The 10,710-nt window shown below is 39.8% G+C and overlaps 1 non-coding gene across 1 annotated transcript; it reads left to right on the top strand.

The window, feature by feature from the left end:
* The first annotated feature begins 4,391 nt into the window (after nt 1–4,391).
* On the top strand, nt 4,392–4,494 carry LOC127745226 (small nucleolar RNA R71). Its single transcript, XR_008006423.1, has one exon. It is a non-coding gene; the product is annotated as a small nucleolar RNA R71 (small nucleolar RNA).
* Nucleotides 4,495–10,710: the final 6,216 nt, after the last annotated feature.

Below are 10,710 nucleotides of genomic sequence, written 5' to 3'. Positions count from 1 at the left end.
TGAATGACTGTGACGTGCTTCAAACTCTTGAGGGCTGGGCGTTAGTGACAGACGCAAAAGAATCAATGGATTCTATTCCAACCTGATTGAGAACCGACAGATGATTAGCCGTGCTGTGACAGAGCATAGGAACGTTTTCACTGAGAGGATGGGAAGTAGCCACTGACAACGGTGACACCCTACATAGAGCTTGCCATGGAAGGAACTTGCGTGTGAGAAGAGGATTTCAAGGAAGAGTTGAAGTCAAAGGACAAAGTATCTCCAAAACTCCAACATATTCCCCAGTACTGCAAAACAAGTAACATTGTTCCCTCTTTTATTTTTATAATCAAATCTAGTAATTTCACTTTTAATCCAAATAACCTTGTTGACATCCTAACTAAGACTAATAAAATAAATATTGATTGCTTCAAACCAATAATCTCCGTGGGATCGACCCTTACTCACGTAAGGTATTACTTGGACGACCCAGTGCACTTGCTGGTTAGTTGAACGAAGTTGTGAAAAGAAAGTAATCAGTTAGTTAAATTAGTTCTCTTTGGCACATGCCAAAGAGCCATTAATTAAGGATCACAATTTCGTCCACCAGTTATCCTGTTTGTCTTTCTTTTTCTCGCTTGCTTGCTTACTAGTTTCTCCCTTGCCTTTGCCCTTTAGCTTATGCCAGAATCCAGCTTTCTTCACTGTTTCTTCTATTCTGTTTTTAAGGCGTACTGCTTTGTCTATTTCTCTGTCGCTCTTTTCCTTGAAGTATTCATCGTAAATTGGAAATGCTGGGTCCATGCTATGCAGGTGTTCCCCAAAGTAGTTGTGCTTGATTTGGCCATTTATGTTGTAATTAGCTTGTACTCCGTATCTTGCATCCTGAAGGGTTGTGAACTCCTTGAAAGCTCTCATGTTCTCAACCTTAAGTTGGGCCAGCTGGTTGAATGATTCTTGAAATTGTGAAGCTTGTTCCCTTTGCATAACTAAGGATCTTGACTCATAGTCTTTCTGTTGACTCATCATTCTCAACTGAAGCTCCTCTTGTCTTTGTTGAGCTCTCATGTACTGTGAATGGAATTTTTCCTACTTCTCTTGAATTCTCATGTACTGTTCTGATAACCTTTCAATTTCTTCTTGCATCCGAACCATGTCCATGTTTTTTTGTGGTTGGAATTGTTGTTCTTCTTCTTATTCTTCTTGTGGTTCTTCTTGTTGTTCTTCTTCCTCCCTTGGTTCTTCTCTCCTTCTCCTTCTTTGTGGCCTTTGACTTTGTTGTGCCTCTATGACATTCATCATCCTTTCGAGGGTCATAGGCATGCCTGGATACAGCCATGTTGGGTGTGCATCCTCCAGTGGTACTTTGGCCTTCATGCATAACCTCATAATGGTGCTTGGATAACGGAGCCAGGCTTCAGAAGAATTTTTCTCTGCAACCTTTTTAATGTCATTTGCAATGATCTCGTAGACCTTTATCTCTCCTCCACCATTATGCAGTGTAGCATGACATCCCTTTGCTTGTTAACCTTCGAGGTGTTCACTGTGCCCAGAATTGATCTCTTTATCAGCTCATACCAACCTTTTGCTTCAGGGATGAGATCTCCCTTTTTCAAGTACTTGTGCCTTCATTGATTGTCCCTCTCATTAAATAGTTCTATGCTCACCTAACCATCATAACAAGACAAAAGGAGTGAGTACTAACGGGTGGTAGCAAAAGAACAGTTAATATTTAAAACTCAACTTTGAGCTATCATTCCTCATGCTTGTTTAACCAACCGTGACTCTTTTTGGTTCCACCATATATAGTCTTGGAGGACACCAAACTTAGTGTTTAGTTATATGGTTCGAAGTGTCACTACCTCCAAGTGTTGTTATTGAAATCTCAACTAAATTAGTGTCACTTTTTTTGTTAAACCATCATGAGAAAAACTTTATTCTGTTATGAACTTGAAATTATAACCATGGTTGCTCTCATGACTTTCAAAACTCAAGAGAACTTTGACTCTTATGACTTGTTCTTGCAATATGTAGAACACCAAACTTAATGTTTGGCTATATATTCCAGGAAACAAATGTCAAACTAGCACTATGATCTTTATTTTTCAAAGGTATCTTAGTGTGCCTGTATGCACATTAAACTTAGAATTGGACCATATGCCTCTCAATGTCATGGATAATTGTCAAAATTGTCTATACGATCTCAAATTCATATTAGAGAAACAATTATTATTCATATTGAAACCTTAAAAACCAAGAAACTAAATCATGGGCTGCCTCCCATGGAGCGCTTCTTTAGCGTCACTAGCTTGATGGTTGGTTTACTGCTAGGGTGGACTGTAATGCTTGAGGTCCTCTCCTCTCACTGTAAAGCTTTCTCCACTTGATTCCTTGATGATTTCTAGATGCTTCAGGGAAAAGGACCTTTCTGATAGTGAACACTTGAGGTAACTGAGATGGGATGGTGGGAAGATAGGGTGGGATTAGTGGATGGTAGATTGATATCACCTTGTCTCCAGGGGAGAAACCTTCTGTATGAACCTTCTTGTTTCTCCATCCCCTTGGCGGTCTCTTCACAACTTTTTTTTCTTCTTTCAGTAGTGCTCCATTGACTCTTGTTGTGTTAGGTAGTTCCTTGTTAACTGCTCTTCTCAACTCTTGTGGCTTCAGCTCTTCCTTGAACTCCATTGGTTGCTTCTTCTCTTGAGCTTCTTGTTTATCCATCAAGGTAAGCTTCAGATGCTGGCCTTGTGGTTCATTGCTGTTTTCCTTCAGGGGGCTCTCAATGTATTCTTCCTTTAATTCCTTGTTCTCTTGTTCAGATTCATGCAAGGGCTTGAAGGCCTAAAAAAGTGAGCTGCTCATCATGTATTCTCAGTATCAACTCTCCTTTTTCTACATTAATGAGTGCTCGACCAGTAGCTACAAATGGTCTCCCCAGAATAATGGGATGGAGGTAACTTTCCTCTATGTCCAGAACAACAAAGTCTGTGGGGAGGAAGTAGTTTTCCACTTTCACCAACACATTTTCCACTATTCCTTTACTGCTTCTGAGTTTTATCAGCCAATTGTATGATTACGTCAGTGGATCTCACCTCATTGATAGAGGCATTACATTTATGCTAGCTCCTAGATCACAAAATCCTCTGCCAATTTTTGTTTCTCCTATGGTACAGGGAATATGAAAGCTCCCTGGATCTTTTTTCTTCAGGAGTATATCCTTTCTAATGATAGCACTACATTCCTTATTCATCACCACAGTTTGACTACCTTTCAGGTTGCTCTTCCTAGCTAGTAGCTCCTTCATCCACATAATACAAGTAGGCATCTGTTTGAGGATTTCGAGGTAGGGAATGTTGATGTTGTGTTTTTGGCACATAAGGCTTGAAAGTTTCCTTCCTTGTTGAGTCTTTTCTTTGTACAGATCCAGTTCCTTGTTCCTTTTTCTCCATGTTGCTCTCGGAGCTTCCTTGGTTGTGCTCTATTAGCTTGCTAGTCTCTTCTTCCAGGATTTCTTCATTTGCAAGAGTAAATGCCTTACACTCTTCCCATCTCACCTTCTTTATTTCCCCTCTTGGATTTTTCTCTGTGTCACTTAAGAAACTATCAGTGGACTTTGGAATCTGCTGTGAAAGATGTCCTATTTGAGATTCGAGATTCTTAATAACCTCTCCTCGACTTTTTATACTCCCTCTTACTTCTTCCTTGAATTTCTTTATGTCCTCAAATTCCTTGCCAAGGTTTGCAAGCATAGCTTCTATCCTGGCCATTCTGTCATCATCATATGGTGAGCGTTGATTGAAATTGGGGTGTTGAGAGTGGTTGTTGTGGCTTTGGTATGGTGGCTATGAATAAGTATTTTGTGTGGTCTGGTATGGTCTTTGGTTGGGGTTTTGGTGACTGGAGTTATTATACTGGGTTAGATTGTGTGGTTTGTGATCTTGGCCTTGGTTTTCTTGGTTTCCCCACCCAAAGTTTGGGTGGTTCCTCCAACCAAGGATATAGGTTTTGGAGTAAGGGTCATTGGCTTGCCTAGATAAATTTCCAAGTTAATTAACTTCCTCACAGTTAACTCCTTCTTCGGTCTCCAACTCTCCTTGAGGTGATGGTTGAGTGTGGATAGCTATAGCCTAATTCTTCTCCATTTGCTTGGTCAATTCAGCCAATTGCTTGGTGATCATCTTGTTCTGGGCCAGGATTGCATCCATATGGTTCAATTCCAAGATTCCCTGTTGTTGCTCCTATCTGAGGCATAAAAATACTCATTGTCAGCCACTGTCTCTATAACATCGATGGCTTCTTTAATGGTCTTCTTCTTGTTAAGTGAACCTCTAGATGAATGGTCTACAACCTTCTTTGATTCATGATTCAACCCTTCATAGAAGATATGAAGTTGCACCCACTCATTAAACATTTCAGGGGGCATCTCCTTGTCAAATCTTTGAATCTCTCCCAGGATTCATAAATGGTCTCCCCATCTATCTGTATGAACGTCTGCACTTCAGTTCTCAACCTATTGACCTTTTGTGGAGGATAGAACCTTGTCAAAAATCTATTCACCACATCCTCCTAGGTTGTCAAGCTTTCCTTTGGAAATGATTCTAACCATTTTAATGCTTTGTCCCTTGGTGCACGGAATTGTGATCACACATTTCACAACTCTGGTACAACTAACCAGCAAGTGCACTGGGTCATCCAAGTAATAAATCCTTACGCGAGTAAGGGTCGATCCCACGAAGATTTCCGATTTGAAGCAAGCTATGGTCATCCTGTAAATCTTAGTTAGGTGGATTCAATTGGTTATGAGTTTTGATAATTGAAAGATAAATAAATCGCAAATTAAAATAAAGATACTTATGTAATTCATTGGTGGGAATTTCAGATAAGCGTTTGGAGATGCTTTGTTGGTTCTGAACCTCTGCTTTCCTATTGTCTTCATCCAATAATGTGTGCTCCCTTCCATGGCAAGCTGTATATTGGTTGATCACCGTTGACAATGGCTACCATCCGTCCTCTCAGTGAAAATGGTCCAAGCTACGGTTTCTGTACGGCTAATCAACTGTCAGATTTCTCATCTCGGATGAAAAAAACCAGGCACAGCTACCACACAGCTAATCATCTGTCGGTTCCCACTTGTGTCAGAATAGGATCTCTCTATCTTTTTGCATACTGTCACTGCGCCCAACATTCGTGAGTTTGAAGCTCGTCACAGTCATCTCTTCCCAGATCCTACTCGGAATACCACAGACAAGGTTTAGACTTTCCGGATCTCAGGAATGCTGCCAATTGGTTCTAGCCTATACCACGAAGGTTCTAACCACACGGACTCAGTCTGTGGATTAGAGACCCAAGAGACTATACTCCGGCTGTCGTCCAATGACTACGTTGAACAATATGTAGACCGCTTGTGGTTATCAGGCACGCAGATCTTGGCTAAGCAAGTAACAGGTCACACCTTCATTCTGACTTAACTGAATTAACTATGAGAGTATATGTTGGAGAATAAGTAAGCATGAATTGAAAGAAAAAACAATAGTACTTGCATTAATTCATGAAGAATAACAAAGCTCCGCACCTTAATCTATGAGGTGTAGAAACTCCACCGTTGGAAAATACATAAGAGAAGAAGGTCTAGGCATGGCCGAATGGCCAGCCTCCCCTAAAATAAGAAATCGCATAAAATTCTCCAAAAAAATCTAATACAATAGTAAAGAGTGCTATTTATACTAAACTAGTTACTAGGGATTACAGAAAATAAGTAACTAAGTGCAGATAGTGCAGAAATCCACTTTCGGAGCCCACTTGGTGTGTGCTTGGGATGAGCATTGAGCTTTACACGTGCATGGGCCTTTTTTGGAGTTAAACGCCACCTTGGATGCTAGTTTGGGCGTTTAACTCCAGCTCTGGTGCCAGTTCCGGCGTTTTACGCCAGAAAAGGGTCTTTGGTGGGCATTTGAACGTCAGTTTGGACCATCAAATCTCAGGCAAAATATAGACTATTATATATTGCTAAAACGCCCAAGATGTCTACTTTCCAACGCAATTAAGAGCTCGCCAATTGGGCTTCTTTAGCTCCAGAAAATCCACTTCGAGTGCAGAAGGGTCAGAATCCAACAGCATCTGCAGTCCTTTTTCAGCCTCTGAATCAAACTTTTGCTCAGGTCCCTCAATTTCAACCAGAAAATACCTAAAATTATAGAAAAACACAAAAACTCATAGTAAAGTCCATAAATGTAATTTTTGCATAAAAACTAATAAAAATATAATAAAAAGTAACTAAAACATACTAAAAACTATGTAAAAACAATGCTAAAAAGCGTATAAATTATCCATTCATCATCCCTCAAAGAAAATGGAAACAGTAACAATCTATAGGTGTCAGGATGAACACCATTAGACTTAACCGTGTCACATATCCTTTGGAATTTAGTGAGATGCTCAGTTGGATCCTCTTGTGCACTTCCTTCAATTCAAAGTTATTAGCATGGATAGTTGGCCTCTAAATGCTGCTACCACAATTTTCTGGGTTTGGATTAATGTATGATCCAAGAACTCTCCTCTCTTGTTCAGTAGGGTTAGCTCCACCTCTTCTGGCATGATTGTTCACGTCTCCTTCATGATGGTTTTCCATATCATCCTCCATGGTTATATCAAAGTATTCCTCCTCTTCTTCTGCACCAACAACCCTTTTTCCCTTGCTTCCCTCCATAATCTTAGGAACGTTCTTTCCGGTTCATTATCAAAGGAAGTTGAAATTTCCCTTCTCCTACCTGTCATACAATGAACAAGTACAAGAAACAGCAAGTGTAAAGTCTACTAAAACAGAGTATAGTTAGCTTGGTTAGAGCAATTTATCAAATAGTTAGTAAGTTAGCTTGTTGGAAAATAAAGCAGCAAGATAAAATTCAAGAAAAAAAAACTAAAATTTGAAGAAATTAAATGAACAGCTGGAATTGAAATTCAATTAATCAAAAGAAAAAAAATAAGGTGCTCAATCTAGTTATCCTTCAATTTAGTAATTGTCAATACAAAACCGATCCTCGGCAACGGCGCCATAAACTTGATTCACAAAATTTTGCTTCTTAATGCATGAAAACTTGTCTCTCAACAAATTTTCCTTCGGCAAGTATACCGAATTATCGTCAAGTAAAAACTCACAATAGAGTGAGGTCAAATCCCACAGGGATTGATTGGTCAAGCAACTTTAGTTGGAAGAGTATGCTAGTTGAGCTAAACAGAATGTAGTTTGAGAATTACAGAAAATTAAATGGCGGAAAAGTAAATAGCAGAAAATAAAGTGCAGAATCTTAAATGGGGATTTGGGGAAATGAGCATGGAAATAAATGGCAGAAAGTAAAGAGAATGGGTAAGATCAGAAATGGGGAATTCACTGGGCTCAGGAGATGTTGTATTATCCGGATCAAATTCATTTTTATCTCTTCCTCAATCAAAGTATCTATTGATCTCCTTGGCAATCTTAGGTGATTGGGTTCCAATTCCTTGGCAACCCAATCTCTCTAAGCTTGAACAATTGCCTAATTCCTTGATTTAATTGCTCATGGAAAGAGATGAAGTGTGGTCACTGATTATACCACATGTATTTCCAAATCAAAGTGTTGGGAGGATTACATGTCACTATATCCGCCCAGACCAAAATTTGGTCCAACATGAGAAAGTATTTCTAGGATGATCTCCTCATCCCTTTTCCAAGGCTCAGAGGAGATCCAATTATGGAGAGTTTCTTTTTCAAGACAACTAACCAATTGAATTAAGATCAAAAGCTTTCTAGTAAATCAAAAGAGAAGAAAGAAGAAGAAGAATGAAAATTATAGTTGATCCATCAGATTACAACAGAGCTCCCTAACCTAATGAAAGGGGTTTAGTTGTTCATAGCTCTAGAAATAGAAAATGGCAGAAAATAATACATGCTTAGCTAAAAGTACAGAAAAGTGAATATACAGAGGGTAGTTCTCCAAAGTGCCAAGCTTCTCTATAGTTCAAAACTACTCCTATATATACTACTTTTCTTGATCTTCTAGTGAGTTCTCCAAGACCTGGATGTGGGCCTTAGATCTTGAGTTGAAGCAGTTACAATCTTTAGTGGACTCAGCTTGCAGAAAAGTGTGAGTTAGGCATGGGCGTTAGTAATGTCAACGTTAAGTGAAATTGTGGGTTCGAGAACGTTAGTGGAAATCACCTTTTTCACTAACGTTCCAACCCCATATAGCCCACGTTAACTCCAACGTTAGTGGCACTAACGTGACCACTAACGTTGCCGTATGAACCTTCGCAAGCGTTATTGGGACTCACCTTTCCCAATAACATTGCCTTGTACCCCATGTCCCTACGTTAGAGTTCACATTAGTGTAACTAACGTGGCTCTTAACATGGGTATGCCTCATCTTCGAGAGCGTTGGTGACACTTACCTTTGTCACTAACGCTCCAAGTGCCCCTACTCTCCATGTTAGAGCTCACGTTAACTAAGTTAACGTGGCCACTAACGTGGTAGTGAATGCCATCTCCAATGTTAGTGACAAAGGTGAGTGTCACTAACATTGGCTCATCAATCTTAGCTCCACGTTAACTTTCACGTTAGTGGTCTTAACGTGACCACTAACGTGGCCAATGCTAGTTTGATTCAACGTTAGTGACAAAGGTGAGTGTCACTAACGTTGGTATTGTTCCTCTCTTCCACGTTAGAGTTCACGTTAACTAAGTTAACGTGACTCTTAATGTGGCTCATTGCCAATTTTTGGAGCGTTAGTGGTATTCACGTTTACCACTAACGTTGGAGCTCTCTTTGTCTCCACGTTAACTACCATGTTAACCTAGTTAACGTGGCAGTTAACGTGGGCTTATGATGGCTTCGCATGCGTTATTGGTTATTACTTTTCTTATTAACGTTGCAAGCTCATTCCCATTCCACGTTAATGATCACGTTAACTAGGTTAACGTGGCTACTAACGTGGTTCTTCCTTGCTTCCATTGTCCTGAAATCAAGAAAATAAAGTGCATCAAAGCTCTAGCCAAAGTCATAAGATTATGCATCATCAATTTGTCATTTAATTCTTGCAAAATCCTCATGAAATCATGTAAAATTCACAATAGTTGCTTGAATCAAGGTGTGATTGTATTTTCATCCAAAACTTGCCTTATTCTCTAAGAAAATACATGAAACTACCCTAAAACAGTAAAGGAAAGGTTAGTGAAACTGGCCTAAATGCCCTGGCATCACAACACCAAACTTAAAGCTTGCTTGTCCCTAAGCAAGTATTAAAACATAAGAAGAATGGATGAAAGAACAAGAAGATAATATAGAAGTAGAATTCTTGGTTTATGAGGTTTCGTGCATAGCAACTTAGGTTCATTCCTTTACTAGGTTTCTGGCCTTTATCAAGTCCTTGGTCACTCTCTTGATTGCATCGTTTGAGACTTCTTAATTGTTGATCCTTCCCTTTTTTTCAAGATTTATTGCGTTCTTGGTGCACGAAATTGCAATCACACTTTTTCAATTCCGCACAACTAACCAGCAAGTGCACTGGGTCGTCCAAGTAATACCTTACGTGAGTAAGGGTCGATCCCACAGAGATTGTCGGCTTGAAGCAAGCTATGGTTATCTTGTAAATCTTAGTCAGGATATCAGAAATATCAGGATTGATTGTGAAAAGTAAAAGAACATGAAATAAGTACTTGTTCTGCAGCAATGGGGAACAGGTTGAGGTTTTGGAGATGCTCCATCTTCTGAATCTCTGCTTTCCTACTGTCTTCTTCTTCAAGCACGCAAGGCTCCTTCCATGGCAAGCTGTATGAAAGGGTTTCACCATTGTCAGTGGCTACCTCCCATCCTCTCAGTGGAAATGTTCAACGCACCTTGTCACGGCACGGCTATCCATCTGTCGGTTCTTAGGTAGAACGGAGGTGGTTGTCAGGCACACGTTCATAGTTGAGAATGATGATGATTGTCACGGATCATCACATTCATCTGATTTAAGAACAAGTGATATCTTAGAATGGAAGCAAGCATGATTGAATGAAAAACAGTAGTAATTGCATTAGTCCATCAAGACACAGCAGAGCTCCTTACCCCCAACCATGGGGTTTAGAGACTCATACTGTAAAAGGTACAATGAGAAACGTGTAAAGTGTCATGAGGTGCAGATACAATGTCAAAAGATCCTATTAATAGTAAACTAGTAACCTAGGGTATATAGAAATGAGTAAATGACGTAAAAATCCACTCTTGGGTCCACTTAGTGTGTGCTTGGGCTGAGCATTGAAGCTTTCATGTGTAGAGACTAATTCTGGAGTTAAACGCCAGCTTTCATGCCAGTTTGGGCGTTTAACTCCAATTTTTATGCCAGTTCCAGCGTTAAACGCTGGAATTTCTGAGGCTGATTTGCCACGCCGGTTTGAGCCATCAAATCTCGGGCAAAGTATGGACTATTATACATTGCTGGAAAGCCCAGGATGTCTACTTTCCAACGCCATTGAGAGCGCGCCAATTGGGCTTCTGTAGCTCCAGAAAATCCACTTCGAGTGTAGGGAGGTCAGAATCCAATAGTATCTGCAGTCCTTTTCAGTCTCTGAATCAGATTTTTGCTCATGACCCTCAATTTCAGCCAGAAAATACCTGAAATCACAGAAAAACACACAAACTCATAGTAAAGTCCAGAAAAGTGAATTTTAACTAAAAACTAATAAAAATATACTAAAAACTAACTAGATCATAC

This window comes from Arachis duranensis, chromosome 2 (assembly GCF_000817695.3).
Source record: "Arachis duranensis cultivar V14167 chromosome 2, aradu.V14167.gnm2.J7QH, whole genome shotgun sequence".
Classification (NCBI taxonomy): domain Eukaryota; kingdom Viridiplantae; phylum Streptophyta; class Magnoliopsida; order Fabales; family Fabaceae; genus Arachis; species Arachis duranensis.
This window is presented reverse-complemented; position numbering and strand designations above follow the sequence as displayed.